Raw genomic sequence first — 17,594 nt, 5'->3', positions numbered from 1 at the left:
CCATCATCGTTGGAAAAGTCTTGGCAGCATGCTTGGACTTTCAAGCACTCAGCTATCTCAAAAGGAAATAGGTTTTGCCACAAAAAAAATCTGCAAAATATAAAATTTAAAAGTAGTTCCAAGTTTCCTCCCCTGAACACCTGTAAATCATTACTTTTAGATTGCTTGCTCTTTTTAATTAAATCATGGTCTTCTGCTTCTGAAGTCATTAATGCCTGCACTTATATTCAGTTTCTTTCTTTTAATATTCTCAGTAAGAACAACGATTTTTATTTCCTTTGTTGCATAACTACAAGCTGCTGCTGCATAAGAGATTATATTCCAACAACTTTGATGTTTCATTGAGCCTTCACAATCTCTAAAACATTTAAGGACTGGAAAAAAGTCTATAATCCACTAGGTATGCATAATTCCCCCACCCGCACAAACAATTGCTAATACAAAAATTGAATGTAGATCATTCAGTGCATTTTTAATACTTCATTTGACATCCTTACTAAAGCTAATTTAATGGAAGGTGATTTCATATAAAGAAGAGTGCATCTAGAATGATTCATTATTTAAATAAAAAAAGATTTTGTTCAAGAATTTCAAAAGGAGAGTCTGTGGGAACTTCATACTTTGGCCTTTGTTAGAAGTTTTAATCTTCTGATAACAATCCCTGGTATCAAAAGTTTCAACAACAAACAACAATAATATTGTTAATGGCAATACTTTGTCACTTGTATATAGACAAATACATAGACAAAATAGACAGTATTAAAATACCACGTTACAACTACGGTGGTATGCTTTAAATAAAGTTCCTGAATGTATTCAGTCTTGCAGAAAATAGGTACCAAAAAAACCCAAACAAAATGCAACACTTCTAGTACAAATATGAGTATTTACATTGTCAACAACCATTGAAATAAACATTGTTACCAGCACACCTTTAAAGCTCTAGCTAATGTGTTTCATACAATTACTCTTTATCATATTATGGGCTCTTTTTCTTAATGCTTTTGAGAAAGTTTTACATAACGTATTTTAATCAGCTATTGAATGCAAGTATTCTAATTCAGGGAATACTTCCAAGTATTTCTGTGGTATCTTCTAGCAACCATTTTTGTGCCTGTGCTTCAATAACTATGACAAAAGGCTTGAGAACAAGTAACTAAGGCCACAAAACCATTAGCAAATTCTTCTAAGAGCTCACTGATGGCACATTAAAATATTTTTTTATCCAGAAATGGAAAATATACAAATAATTGTTTGACCACATGCCAACACCTTTGAGCCCAAGAATACAATACAAAACTACCAAAGAAGCCACTACTACTTTACTTCAAATTAAGGAGCATGTTTTCTAAAAAGAAATACTAAAAAAAAGCTTAGCTTGAGAAACAGGTCCAGTACATTTAGGTCTATTATTTAGTATTGCAAAACCTCATCTTAGCAATTACATTTTCTATTTTAAATATACCTTAATAGGGCTGTTATAGGAAACGGCAGACAAAAATGCAGAAAATCTGAATGGCTGCAACAATGCTGTTACTTAAATTTCAGTTTCTCTCTTTTGCATTACATACTTGGAACATTACCAAAATAGAAAAGCAATGCTTTTCCATGTATTTGGAAAAGGTTACAAGAAATATTGTTATAACATAACATACATATCATCACATACTACACTGTTCTGCAGTTTGTTTAAAATGTCACAAGCATTCATGGCTGAACACACCTTCGTAACGTCTAAGAGGTTAGAACATTTAGAGAAAAGCATCAGTCTTGTAAGAGAAGTGCAACCTATTTTGTTTATAAAATTCTTGTACATGTCCTTCTTCCTAAAGAATATTATGCTTCAGAGCTAGCATTTTTTAGAATAAGTGTTTACATAAGGCATATTAATGACACTGATGACAAACTTTTTTCCCCAAGCTTGGAAGCCAGCAAAAACACTCCTATAACTCATACACTCGATAAAAAATGATCTTTGCTGTTTCCATTCCTGAAGTACCAACTCACAGCCTTTAATACTTCACACACAGACACTGAGAGTGACAATACAATACTGCGACACAAATACAAGCAAAGCAATTATCACTCTTTAGGGCTTGATGACTCCTTTCTCCGCCTACTAAAACACAGTTCACAGAAAACTAATTTTATTAGAGATTAAGGAACATTAATAAGGAATTTATTCCTCCATAAGTCAAGACTTACTGACTACCTAAATACAACAGTGATCGATTATAAATGCATAATAATAATCTGTCAGCCAAAGACAAGCGAACTGCAAAAACACATCATTAAAATCCTTTGGGCTCAAACAGATTGTTTTCCACAACACAAATGACTTAAGATAATATTTAAGGAAGATATTAGGAGCAACTAACTACTCATTTTGATAACAATTTAACAGAACTCTGAACTAGTTAGGACAGTTGTGTTGTCAGAAAACCAATTGATCAGTATGACGCTAATTCTTAAGTGATCCTAAAACTAATCTAATTTTCCTTTAAATTGAGCGATATATATATGAAAAACTTTAGACTCATAAACGTAATATTCTTTCATTTTCACTGTGCTTTACAATTTTCTTGTAGTCTAGACCAACACACAAACATGTCTCAATATAAAAGATTTTAAACTCCAAAACCTGTTAACACCAGTAAAAGAATCATGTTTAGCTATGAAAAGAAGTTACTCTGCTAGAGTTACCTTGCTGAAATAAGGCAAGTAAAAACACAACAAAAAAGTGGATTTTGACATTTTATATTTTGTTGAATACCATTACTGCACATGCAATCACTGTCTCTTACATATAAATTAACATCCTACCATCTGTCAAGTGTTCAGATAATCACAGGGTTTAATGCACAATATGGTTATTAGAATGTGACCTGACAAAAAGAAAAAGAATACAACCTAATTTGGACTACGAAATCTATGATCTCACTTGCAAATGACAGTTTGACAAGCTATTATTCTGCATTTTGGCTCCTACAGTAAAAGCAATTTTACGCATATGTAATTCTATTAGTCATACTGCCAACTGCCTGTGGAAGATTACTTCAAACTATTTGCTTGGTCATTCAGGATTTTGAACTTACACAAATATTTGCACCATGAATAGGAATTCAGTGATCTGTATATACATACCTAGGAATAAGTCACTACGCAAAATAATCCTCTCTGATTCTACTATTAACTCTAACTACAGACTTCTCATGTCAGTTTTCAAGAAAGCATGCATGAAGTCATTAAACCCATTAATTATCTACATATCAACTGACATCAGCTGTTTCGGAAGTATAGTATACAGGACAGTTCTGTATGCAATCTGTTTCACATGCAACTGTGTCATCTACTAATAAGCACCATTAATGATTACTTTCATTCACATCATTACTTACTATCTTTACGGCTTATTTCACTTGCAATACCTTGTTTTGCCAAGGTAAACATTACCAACAGTTGCCTCAAGAGCACTAAAAAAATCCCATTACTCCCTACTAAATAGAAAATCCTAGCTGGCAAGCCCCATGTGCCCATGGCTCCCACGTTTTTCAATGACTCAACTACATCGTTAATGCTCTAATAAAGTAAGTTTCCAAAGGATATACTCTTAACTGTCACTTTGAAGTGTAAAATACATGCTTGGGAAAGGTGAAATTGTGTCTTCAGGAAAAAACAAACAAACAAAACATTCTAAGAATGTGATACAAAATAACCAAACCACCACAACAACAGAAGTTTAACACAAACAGTTTTATCACGGACAGAATTTCGGCAGGACAACTATGTAATAAGTAAAATCAACAAGTGAGGTAAATTTTATTTCTTTACTTTTGCCTTCAGTCAGCGCCTCTAATTCTAACTTTCACGTTTTCTTTAGGCATGAAACAATTATGCATTTTCCTGTCATGTTGGCTCAATACACTTGTGAGTCAGCGCACTGAAGCCTCTGCGGTAGAGAATCACCAGATCAGCCTGGGACTATCAAACCCATAGAAATTTAATTTAAGAACAATGTGATAGATTTTTCATCCTTTAGTTACACTACACAAGAACCTGCCTCAATAATAAAGCATCATGATCTTGCCTTCTTGCCAGAAGGCAAGAAAAATCAGATCATGGTTTATGCAAGGCTTGTCAGCACTTCAAAGCGTAGTACTGCTTACAGCTATACAAAACAGCTCTTACTAGACACAGGTCTGCTATTCTGATTACCAGTTTCTACCAAAAGGGAAATAAGAAAAAACAAGAACAAAGCACAAGGAAGAAACTTTCCAAGTACCTCGTTTAGGTTCAGTTTTACATGTAGTAAAAGATTTTCTCTATTACATGCCAGAAAATATCAGTTCTACAAGATAAACATCACAAAGTACCATTTACCAAAGCACCTGAGTGACCTACTGGCCTTATCCCCATTTTGAAAGATCACACAATCTAATTACTGCAGGTCACCAAACTCTCAAACATCTAATAAGGCAGGTAGCAGGAATTATAAGACATGCTCAGCTGCATCATCTAAACCTGTAATTGCTTTGTGAAACAGGTTCATGTGTTTCTTCTAATGAAGAAGAACATTTCTTCTAATGAGCTTCTAAGATTGTCTTCACCAGGAAATTACTGATAAACAAAGGTGAGAATAATCGTGATACAATCTACTAATTCTCTGGATGTCTCCTAGAGTGTACTAAGTGTGAAGAAGTGCAAACAAAAGCATCTTACCTTAGCTTGCTCTGCAAATGTTTACCTGAATAATGACCACAGAGTAACCAACCACCAAGCAGTAAATTCAGTCTCTTGTCCACTGAATTCATGAGGTAAAAGTGTTAACCTTACTGAAAGTGAAGCCTCTTCCAAAACTGGAATTTAGGCACTTCAGTCAGTTGGGTATATCTGAAAGATTTACCCTTAAATTCAACCATTTGGAACATTATTCTTCCATAACAATAACTGACAGCTCAAACCAACTTTAGGCTTTAACTAGAAAACACCGCACATCAGACCCCACATTATGAAAGTTGGAGAATTACACAGAATTGTATGTGCCTATAGTTATTAGTGTTTGAGTCCTCACGGCAGACTTACATTGAAACTAAAACTTAACTCTCTGCAATGGCTGCTAATTGCTAGCTGCTCAAGTGACTGGAAGCAGATCTATGTGACCACAGCTGCTAAATCACACCTGATCAGCTTTACTGCTCTACATGACACTTTGAACAGAATGTAGTTGGGCAGCCTTAAATAACCGTGCAGATGATGATTTTATGTTGCAGTCTTTGGTAGGAAGCTGTGTAGCTAGGAACATTTCCAACAGGATATTCTAGAGACTTTACAATCTCACTTTGGACAAAATGCTTCTAGAATACTGCCTCTACTGCGCTTTTATAATTCACAGCTTGTGCCAGCAGAAGTAGGGTTGGGGAGCAGAATAAAAGACTTCTGGGTCAACCGACAGATAGCATAGCTCTCAGGTGAAGGCACTAGGCAGCAGCAGGGCTTGCCAAAAATTGTTTACAGCCAACAGGTAATTTTGGTTGGGTCTGGAACAGTCACTTCTACCACACTGTGAAGAACCTCCTTCAGCACCACCCCCAAACCAGCTACGTAAAGACAGCACCATCCTGGGACAGGCTGCACACTCCCAGAGGGACTGGCACAGTAGCAGATTGTGCGGTAGAGGTACAGGAAGAGTAACATTTTCCAGCATTTTCTGCTTGGGCCAGGCAAGAATCTCTCTTTATGTGCGCTAAACAACTCATCCATTCTTTTCTGTTTAGAGGCAGCACACCAACTCTTTCTTCATTTTGGGCTTGTATTTTTTTAATCACTGCTACAGTTCTGCCAATAAAGTTCTAAGGATGAAGTTTAGGTATTTCAAATCATTTTCTTGTATTTGCACATCCCAGTGGAAAAAAAAATATTAAAAATGAAAGGGAAGAAAATGTATCAAATCACATCAAAAGCTACCATTTTCAGGACTGTTACTCTTTGAATCCTCCAAACAAGGGTGAGAAAAGGTTATAGGCTTCTAGGATTCTCTACTTTATAAGACTTGGGTTTCCAAAATACATTTAAAAGATATGTGTATATATAGGTATTCCACTTTCACTTTTTTTTCTAAGCAACTGATATATCAAGATGCATTTCATTTACCAATGGAAAGGTCTCATTTTAAAGATTCAGTACACCAACTTTTAATTTTCTTTTTCCAGAGAAAAAGTGTTTTCACAGGAAGCTGATAAAGCTTTTGTGTTTTAAGGTCAATTTGCAAGTAGTTTGGCCTATACTGTTCCACAAGGCATTTATATTATTATGATTTACTCATATTCTCTCATGGGAGCATGAAATTGAATACATTAATATCAGAATAACCAAATAATCAGAAAGACAATGTAAGTTTCCTTACTGAAACATTTAAAGTAATTTCTCAGTAGGTCAAGGACAGGGGAAGATGAAGATTAATATCTGATTATCCCAAATCAACCAAAACACATGAGTAGCAGCTGACCTACAGTAGTATATTACAACTATCAAACCAAGTGGCAATGAGAACACCTTTGTAAACTGTGTGAGGAAAATACGTGAGAGGAAAACACTAAAAAGAGTACCTTTGGTAATCAAAGGGGCTTCATACTTCTCTTCCTCCTAGAATATTCAGCAAATTACATTTGCTTCTCCACAATAATTTCATCCCTAACAAGATCAGAAGAAATTATTTATTCCACCCCCAGTCTTTTTACATTTGTACGTCACCCTGTGGGACACTGACTTTCTGAATTGCTTTTGGCCATCTGATATTATATTACTGCAGCCTTCTGCAGAAGGAGCCACGAAAAAAAATTTGATTAATGCTGAGAATCAAAGTTTATTGACTTTCCCTTGAGCTATAATACCAAAAAGCTGGTTACAGAAGTTGTCAACTTATTTAATGATACCACCAACTCCTCCCTGAACTCATCAAAATATCTTCTGAAAACATTCTCAAAAAAGTTTTTGATGTACAGTAATATATTATTAACTCTAGTTCATATCAATGCCAAAGTTATCTGCCTCTGCTCCTTCTACCTGTTTGTGCCTACCAGAACACTAAAAAACACTGACATTGTAATGAAAAAACCCTTCAAGGGTGCTCAGAATAGTTGCATTCCCAAGCAAACCAACTTCTCATTTTTACATCCCAAGTATGTCCTACTTATTCTACAAAACTGAGGAAAAGCTCTTATTAGAATACAGTTCTCATAAAAGTAAACACCTCATACCCACATGGTAGCTTGCTCTGAGAACTTCAATTCGTAGCATGGTATTCTGCACCATGCTTCAGTGGACAGATTGTCCATAGATCATTATCCTTTTTTTCAGCTTTCACTCACACTGATCCCTCCCAAGCAAAGAGGGCTACCTATACATCTATTTGTTCAAAAAGTTATCTTTGAAATTGCTAACACTTCTTCCCCAGATGTTTTCCTTTGGAGAGGAGATTTCATCTCCCAACACTTACTCCTAGACCAATAGTATCAAAAGCATATTTTCCCTTCCCTCCCTTTTTTAAAATGACTCTAAAGGTACAATGTATTACTTGTGGGAAGAGGAAAATAATTACTTAGCTGATAATGAGAAAAAACTGTCAAAGCTACCTTTTCCATAAGGGTCAGCAGTGGAACAGAAGATACCACCTCTAACAAAAGATTTGTCCTTATATCATTTACAATACAGCTTATTTAAAACATACTGGGAAAATACCACAAAAAGATTCATAAGACAAAGCTGTTGTCACATTTTCTGAATACTAACAAAACCAAGTAGTACTTAATTGAAAGAAGAAGCTATAGCTAATCACTCTCTCTTTCAATATATTGTGAGCATGCTACGGAATGTTTCTAGTAAACCTCTCCCTCCAAAAAGGCTGGGGCTAAGAATTCTTTATTTTAAAATCTAAACAACATACAATTCAAAAACCCATAAAATACAATGCCTAAAATATAGCGTGTAAAAGAATGTTCCTCTTCACAGTTTGGGATAAAGGGAAGTTGGAACTTCTAAATAAGCGAATGAGTTAAATACTCTGATTATCTCCATTATTAAACCTGTTTCTTTAATTCACTTATGGGACAAGACAAGTTTGCTAGGTTTTTCATCTGGTGATTGAAAAAAGGGATTTGTTACAAAACACTCTTGCCAACGTAAGATACCTGCACATGTGTAACTTAATCTAACACGTGTTAGTAGCAATAGACAGACCCTTTGACGCTGTAGTGAGTAGGCCCTTTGATACTCATCCACAGTCAAACACCATGTTTAAGATCAGTCCGCAATGTAAAACTGCTTTGAAAGTTTGGCTTGAACAAGATTATTCAAGAAAACCGCTCAAACAAGATACCATAACATGACAGATCTGAAGAAACAGCTTTCAATAAAAGCAGATGGGGCATGCTTCTTTTCTTCTGCAAGGCGATTTGTTCTGTGACATTAGAAGGGACAAGATCAGACAGAACCAACAACCTAATCAATTGAATCAGTGTCACTGCCTCCCACTACAAACAGAATCTCCCATTTAAGCATCTATCAGTCCTATGAGAGGAAGTCGAGACACACTCAGGGAGCAATACTCATATTAAATAGGACCAAACAGAATTCTGTACACTTCCGAAGTGTTATCTGGTTTGCTTAATTAAAGTAGCTTTTGTCAGGTAGGGGAAAATAAAAAAATAAAAAAATTAAACATTTCTAAGTTAGGAGAGGCAAAATATGCATGATAATACTCTCCAATTAATTTAAAATATTGTATTCATCACTAAGCTTTTATTCTTGTAATTAGTTTTTAAATATATAAGAAAAGGGCAAGTCCTTTTTAGGACTTTTCAGTGTTGTCCAGGATTGGAAGTCAGCAAAGATTTTCCTGGAAAAAATTCAGTTTGTAAAACTATTCGAACAGCAGCAACAGAGATTTGCATTACTACAGCATTACCTAGAGGAAATTACTAAATTTCTACTAAATACTAAAATAAATTTTTCTAAAAACATTGGGTTAAATAGCATAAAACGTATCAATAAGTTCATATTACCACTGTCTTACCCAACACCTCATTTTTATTATAATAAAAATAAGGTTTCCCTACCTTCAGGTTAACAGGTTTACCTATATTTTAAACCATACATGTGAATTTATGCTCCCTCATGCAGAGTACAGAACACTAACATTGGGGGAAAAGAGGAATCAATTAGCTACCACAGCTGCTTAGTTCTACCCATTGGTAACAACATTTGAGAGGCAAAATAAAGACTACAACATTTCATTACAAGGACATGGCAAAATGACATCCTCACCTTGTAGCACTGAACCCAAGTTTGAGTTTCTCTACAGCGAAGCCACTCCTGACCACTCAGCTTCACTGAAACCGCTCACCTCAGCTTACCTGAGATGTGTCCCCAGGGCAGGGAGGGACAGCTATCAGACATGGTCTTCCAGGAGAACAGCTGGAACAGTTTGCTCATCTTATTCCATTGAGATGATTAGCAGAGATTCCAAGAAACTCTCTTTCCATTTGAAAATGAAGATGGAGGACAACAGTTTCAGACACAAAATATGCTGTGGCTTTAAAGACGATAATCAGAAGCTTCTTGAAAATTATTTAAGAGTAATTTATTAAAGATTAATTAATTAAAATGTAGAATTATTGAATTAAATATAGAATTAAATCACTGAATTATTTAGTGATAAAAAATACTGCAACTGATTTAAATTGTTATAAATTTCTATTCTTAAATCGGAAATACTGTAACATACAATACTGTGCATTTGCAGTAGTATGATTATGTAGATATTAAACTTTATCATCATACAACAATGGTACTATAGACATCTAGCATGGATAAGCAGGAATAGTGCCTAAGCTCTGTAGCAATAATGAAAATTACAACTTTTAGATATAAATTGGAACCCTCATTGAATTAAGTCAGCCTTTTATGTTGACAGTATACAGTATGAAAGACAAAATTAGAATCTTTATTTAATTTCTACTAGGAGTTCAAAACCGCAATTTCAGAAGTGCTTGATACAGAATGTCTTTTTTAAAAATTGATTTGCATTAACCTTTTGACAGTCTTCCTAACTGAATTAGTTTAAAGGGTGCCTAACATCTGCACTGACATGTACTATCCCTGTTTCTATTCCTAACAAAATTCCCTTGCCAGGCTGATGTATTTCAGTGGCTTTTCCTTCAGAATTATTTTAAATAAAACAATAAATACATGCCAGAGGTTATAGAGCCGAGGGTAGGGGGGTTTTGTTTGTTTTGGGTGTTGTTTTTTTTTTAAAAAAAAAAGTATAGTTGAAGAAAATAAGACCCTCCTACAAAAGGAAAAATTTATTTTCTCATGCTTATTGTCAAATGATGTCCTGCCATATCTAGGCTTTTGAGTTCAGTTTTGGGTCTGCTTCTACTCAAAAGGCAGTTGACTGGTTTCAAACATTAGTTTTGTCTTTACCCTGTGGGTAGGTGAAATGGAGGGACTTGAATGTGTCAAGTTTTCCTGCTAAGTATTCAAAGCTCTTTGCTAAATCTTCCTGGTGACTTCAATTCTCTGCAACTGAGTTTGAGCACCTTAAAATAAACAATTTCCTATAATACCTTTTGGTCCCGCTGCTCTCACACAGATGTGTGATAGTTAACTTTTAAATAGTAAAATTGTACAGCAGTTTCCATTGGATGAAACCTTGACAATGTAGGTTTCATTAGTAGACAATTTTTAGGCATACAAAAAAAAAGTAAACTACTATTATGTTATTTTTTCAACTACCTTAAATACAAACCATTCCTTTACAAAACATTCAACAAGGTAGTGCAAATAGCATACTGTTTTGCAGTGTCAAGCAACTCAGACCAAGCTTTGTTACTGATCTTCTTGTGTTAAAAAAGTTAAGCCAAAAGCTTTAATTGAATGATTAAAGTTTAATCTCTTACCAACTATGATTAAGTGGAATCCCTTTAACTGTAATCTGAACATCTTTTTGCCATTTCTGCCCAGAAGCTATGGCTTCAAGAGACCTAGTATAGAGAATTCTGTTGCACATTATACTTTTACCAAGAACATCAAGCATAACATCAAGCATAATGCATCTTTCATGTTTAGCCTAGTGAACAGGCTTCTTTCCCCAAGACCAAGAAGTTAGCCTTTAACAAAAGCAACCCAGAGAAAAGGATTATGAGAAGTACATCAGCATTACCAATGGGCTTTAAAGCAATCTAATTAGGTAGCAACATGTTATGTTTTGTGAGAAAACAAGCAACCTAATAACCAGATTGTCATTGGAAAGAAAATGAAAAATGCATGCTAGCAGTGAAATACTAGGTTTTCCTCTGCCATCTGCATCCTATAAAATCCTGTTGATATCTCATTGAGCTGACAGACTCTCTACTAAAATGCTTTTGATTATATTTTTTAAGAATTTATAGCCTTTGGAACATTATTTTAACTTAAGAATTACCTGCCCTATTTCAGGCTTGGAACTACAATGAGAGGCATTCCAGTGTAAGTACCACCTTCCAAAAGACAATGATTAAACACCCATTAGATACTGAAGTTCAACTCTATGACGAAGTCATTTTGTATTATATTTATGACAAAATAAAGTAAGTCATTGATAAGACACAAGATATTAGTTATCCTCACTTAAAACTTGAGGAACATATTATTGCCTAAATTCTGTTTGTAGAATAACTAACTTGATAACAAGTAGGCTTTTACACCACCACTAAACCACCTTCAGAAAAAGTGAACACATTTCCCAGAATTACAACTTATGAAGGTTAACTGCTTTGTTTCACTTCGAAAAAAACATCCATAAGCGATTTCAATAAATATTTCCATCTTAGCCAAGAAATAATGGTATAACAATGGAACAGTAATCCTGAGACAGCTGCATTTTCAGTATCATCTAAACCTCCCAGATCAGAAATGTGACATGATCTGACTTGCAGTATAAAAATCACATTTCAGGTTGTATGGAGCCACCATATTTTAGTCCTATCACGATATACAGAATTTTAAGACTGTATGATACAGTCACCTGGAAACCAGGTTGCCACTGCTATTATCTCATTCTCAATCCACACTTAAATTCTAACATAAATTTGGCAAGTAGTATGCTGAAAACCTTTAAAGTTAGAAATCTATGTTGTATACAGCCTGAAAGCTGTAATCCCAAATTTCAAGATGTAAAAGGCATTAATCTTCAGAAGTTTGAAGAGCAATGCCTGCTAAGCTTATGCAGCAAATGCACTGACAAAAATGATTAGTTGAGAAACCAGAAAATCCTTCCAAGCACTGCTTCTATACCAACACTGAGAAATAAGAAAGAACTCTTCCATAAGGGGACAAAAACCACTGGCTCTTGTGGAAAAACCTTTTTTTTTTTTTTTTTTTAATTCACCTATTTAAAATTTACATCTTTAAAATCCCGACACTGCATGCAAAATATTAAGGAAATCTTTGTAAAAAAACTACATACAGCTATATTCTGGTTTTGATAAAAATCTTTCTTCTCTTCTATAAAGGAAGAAAGTACATGACATCACTGCTGTCCTTGACTAAGGCATTGCACATCTTTTGACTGATGTGTCAATAATATTTTTCCATAATACATAAAACTGAGGAAGCAACTCAGAACCCACCAGTCCTCAACTGTGAACAAGGAATTAAAAATTAACATGTGACTGCAGTATCACCCTGGCTGTATCTAAAGTATTTAAGACAATATGATATAAGAAAACCACTACAGAAACTAATAATGGAAAAAAAATATTTCATTCACCTGTTAAACTTATCCATACAAAAAGATGCAGTACCAACATGCCTCAAACTTTACCTGCTCCTACTTCAGTTTTACTTCTTTTCTCAACAGTTCATCTTACTGATGTTACAAGAACCACGGACAGCAAATGGACAAGTGTTCTTAAAATAATGTAATGATTCACTTTTTTTCTTCTTTTCCCTATAATTCCCCCCCCCCCCCCCCCCCCCCCCATTTTTCAATGAACCCTCTTAATGTGAAAACCTGCTTTTCCCTCAAGCACTCTTTTAGGAGCATTTGATTTCTGACCAGGTTATTTAAAACTAACTACTTGTTATCATTTACAGCAAAGCTCCCATTGATGCCCTTTCTAGTACCACTGTAGATTAGTTACTATATGCAGCATTGCTTTGTTTCATCAAGTAAATGGTGTGCTATCATTTGAACACTTTATCCTTATATCAAGAACTTCGGAAAAACTGCTGTTCAATAGCTATTGTATAAAACAGTACAAAAAATTAAAAACAATTTAAATCCAGCATACTGTTCTAGTCCAATACAGTAAAAAAAAAAAAGTTTTTTTTACTGTCTCATTTCAGAGACAATATACCAGAAAGACAACAGAAAATGCTGGAAACAAACAGAAAATATGAAAGACAATTCTTGATTATAAGCATAACATCCAGTCCTCATTTTATTCCCCAAGTCTCAGTAAAAGAATAAAAAGATTCTTCCTCCCTTCCCAGGAAATAGATTAGGTAGGCATGACATTTTTCCACTTCACTGTTGTATGCGTTTATAAGCTTTCCTTTTGTAGCATTTATGAATTCAAACAGTGCTAGGGTTAAGCTGGAGCAAAGCAATTTGGCATGCTTGCATCTGCTTTTATCAGGGAAAGCAAAAGCAATCCATGAGGTCTGGACTGACCTTAAAGCACAAGTATTTATGTGGAGATTCTAAGGGCTTACCAATTGTGTTTGGTAAGAGGGAATCTAAATTTGATCACGCTTGCACACAATGTCACCTTAATTCAAGCAATCACCTTTCAGTTCTTCTGGTGCATCAATAATATAATTGGCATTCTATTACTATAAATATTCCCTCTTTAAAAAGGACATACTAACCATACAGTCCAATTCTATAATGCTACTTTCTACAGGACAGTCAGGTTTCCAAAGTCAGCTATTTCCAAAATCAGATAATTTATTATAAAAAATTAAATCCATGCTGTTCAATGCAATTATATTTTCAATAAATATATATAAACAGTGATGCCTTCCCAAACAACTGTCCTAGAAAAATATTTAAATCAATCACCTCAAAAGAAAACAAATACAGAATATTGTCTTAGAAATCTCAGATACATGAAGGATGGATGCAGTTTGGAAAATAGGTCTTCATTGCTTTCACTAAGCAAGATATTTCTAAATTAGTCTGCTGAAGTATAAACGCATTCAGAGAACTCACTTTTCTTCCTCTAGGAACTGGACACTACTACTTTGTTCCAGGGTAGGATTACTCCCATTCTTTTGTGGGATTTGAGCAACTATTAGTGTTTCCAACTTTCAAGTCCACAATAAATTAAAAGAAAAGCATATAGGAACAGGTAGTGGGGAAATTTTTGCTGCCTCTCAATGACAAAGATACTTAAATTTATCTTTAAATTTATTTTATATATATATTTTATATTATTTTTATATATAATATAATTTATATATATAATTTTATATATAAATAAATTTATATCTTTAAATGTATTAAATTAAATACAAATTTAGATCCACTGCAGTGTGAGCAGTAAAACAATGTGAATACACAGTCTGCTGCTTTGCAAATGGACTGCTTTTCCTGAACACATCTGTCTTTCCACCTAATAAGCCTTACCATTATTGCCAGGTAGTGATGTGCCAGTGATTAAGATTTTGTTTTAATTTTTCCTGCTTTAACCACTTCCTCCATCCTTTTTTGTCCTTCCCAGGTTACTTCCTTTAACTACTAGATAATCTGAGACTATTTTAAAACTGGTAGTACACGGAACTCATCCTCAGTAACATGACAACAAGTCCCACCTCTCATACATTCTAGGTATGTCAGCATCCTATATTTGAATACAATCTGGTGTCCTGTGGCCCTGACTAATGTGTTTTGGGCTTTTCCCTGTAAAGAGTACTGATAAATCAGTATTTAGGATTGTTTGTTTCCAAATAACCAGCATCTTAAACACCGGACACCATTTTGACATAGTATTGTTCTCTCTTCCCTTTGATTCCTTCAGTCTTTTCTAGCTAGGCTACAACTATTTATTTTAATATTTCAAGAAAAAAGGCAGGCTTTTTTTTTCCCCACCGCTTACTGGAAAAACAAACTTGCTCACATCACTCATTTTCACCAACAGTCTAGTCACAGCATGTCCTTTGAAGGATTTTTCCTTCTTTTTTAAATGAATGGCATGAGAAGAGCAGCTGGACATTAATCCTTCAACATCTCTAAGAAATTAAGGGTCATCTATAATTTTCATAGCAGCCCAATGGCACCTGTTATGCACCATTACATTCTTACTACAATGGTATTTCATTAGTCTATTCAAACTTAAATATATGTTATCTTTAGGTTTAAAATGTTGGGCTGAGCAGCTATGTGTGCTAACACCTTCAACAATTTCCATGGCATAGAAATTTACACAACAGAATATGTTCTTGAATTTTTTACGCCTGGCTGTCTCAGGATGCCAATTCTTACAGAATTCAAAATTATGGCGGCTACACACTGTCAAGTATAGTCCTTCCATTCTGCCTACGCTATCAATCCCTTTCTTACATCAGATATCGAGATTTTTCTTAGTTCTAGTTGTCCAAAAATATTTCTGATTTTGCGGTGTCTCTAATCTGTTATTTGAGGATTCACACACACAAACGTACATTAAAAGAAAATGACCACTGGCCTACCAACAGGAAAGAGAATTGTTGTAGCTCTTAACAACTCCTCTACTATCAAACTGAACACAGAATTGCAGAAGGAAAGACACTTGCATTCCTTTCTTCTCAGTTGCCTTTGGAGCTCCAGACTACTTGCAGTTCAAACCAAGAATGCTCGGAGGACTGGGAATTCAGGCCACATGTTCTCACAAAAAGACAAATTGATCCAGTTCACCATGTCTGTTCAGGGCTCAAAACCAAAGCAATCTGGCTTTCAACTGAGACAGAGACCAACACATACAATTCCATTACCACCAAGTACAAGGTTCAACAACATACTCCATCACTCTTTACTGCTCAGCCAGTCTGTATGTTAACATCCTACTAACATACTCAAGGCATATCTACGCTGCCTTTTCAGTTCAAAGAAAACCTGCATGATTCTGTTAATCTGACATCAAATCCAGATTAGTAGCTTATGCTGAGGGGCAAGTCATAGTAGCTTGACCTCAGCTCAGTGCTAAAGGGGTGAGACAGCAGCTCATATTCACCAGTTCACAGTGACGGTGTGAAGAGTTTCTAAGAAATCTGCTCTTACTAGGGCAGAATTAAGCACATTCTCCTCAGAGTTTTTTCATCTTCAAGTATTCCTCCATGGAAAAGCAAGTCTAACAATTAATGCACATAATAGCATCTGACAGCAGCTATGCAGATGTGCCACCTAAGGGATGCAGACACTGAAAGGAATCTAACATACGTCTTCACTCTGTACCCAAATAAAGAACAGGAGAAGGAGAACAGGAGAAAGAACCGGGATGGTTCTGTGTGTATAGGAAATGGAAGCCAAAACTATCTGAAGTAAAGATAAATATAAAGAGAATAAGGATATTTGATTCACAGGTCACCTATGGCATGCAACACCAGAGGTACCGCGATAGCTACTGTTAAACTAAAGATTACACAGGTACAAACAGCTGTAAATCTACAAATTGCTGCTGTCACATATATAAGTACATTTTCTTGCTTCTCTTAAAACTTTAACTTTGAAAATACTTCTATTCATGGCAAATATTTGCTCCAATCTTTTTTTTATTCATCTACCTATAAACAGCTTAACTATGCATATAATACTAAAAATTAATTTACCATATCATAAAACGCAAACATGGTCAGGGAGAAAAAAAGAAAAAAGAAAAATCAAAATTCATACGCAGCATAGCATACATTAGTTTCTTCTACATTCTACAAATCTGTTGTTTAACAAGTGTTTAAACAGTTGATCATAGTGATTTACATTTTATGACACCACAAATTCATAGCAATTTAAATTTCATGGCATAATGTGACTAACTTGAATTTCTAAATCTTTCTTTTATGTTGCAGGCTGCTTTAATTATCACAGTTCAAATTTCTGAAACTGACAACAGACAATCTCAAATTGCAAAAAAGTTGTTGAAAACAAATATAAGATTATAGAATATTTGAATTGGTCCAAAAAAGTTTATTGATGAAAATGGCTCTCTGCCATGGTGCCTGATTTATTATCTAACCTCTTCTTAGCAAAAAACTATTTCTACATTAACTATTAATCAAAGAACAATTAAGTTACACATTTATGAGTAAGTACAGAATGCTGAATTATCTTCAAAGCAAACACTAAAATTACTATGATACTTATACAGAGACATCTATTATGCTCTCCTACCTAAATTTTAGGTATTTATTCACATAAGACACAGTAGAAAATCCACAGCTATGCTGTATTATGTACCTTAATTTCCTGCTTTCTGTAGAACGGCTTGATGCATACTACTACATAAGCAATCCTCATGCAAATTCAGAACCATCATAAAAAAGCCACTTTTAATTAGTCTTTTTCCCCCACCTGGCAT

At 34.8% G+C, this 17,594-nt stretch overlaps 1 protein-coding gene across 3 annotated transcripts in view; it reads right to left on the bottom strand.

Moving 5' to 3' along the window:
- Positions 1-17,594, bottom strand: part of FHIT (fragile histidine triad diadenosine triphosphatase) — a 614,495-nt gene that overhangs the window by 573,728 nt on the left and 23,173 nt on the right. Inside the window, exon 1 of one of the 3 annotated variants that reach the window (XM_056336275.1) lies at positions 9,411-9,496. The exons of the other annotated variants lie outside the window; for them this stretch is intronic. The gene's annotated coding sequence lies outside the window, so the exon portion shown is untranslated. Of the gene's footprint in view, positions 1-9,410; positions 9,497-17,594 lie in introns of those variants that run through there. 3 annotated transcript variants of the gene reach the window in all.

Source organism: Falco biarmicus, chromosome 4, assembly GCF_023638135.1.
Source record: "Falco biarmicus isolate bFalBia1 chromosome 4, bFalBia1.pri, whole genome shotgun sequence".
In the NCBI taxonomy this organism is placed as follows: Eukaryota; Metazoa; Chordata; class Aves; order Falconiformes; family Falconidae; genus Falco; species Falco biarmicus.
This window is presented reverse-complemented; position numbering and strand designations above follow the sequence as displayed.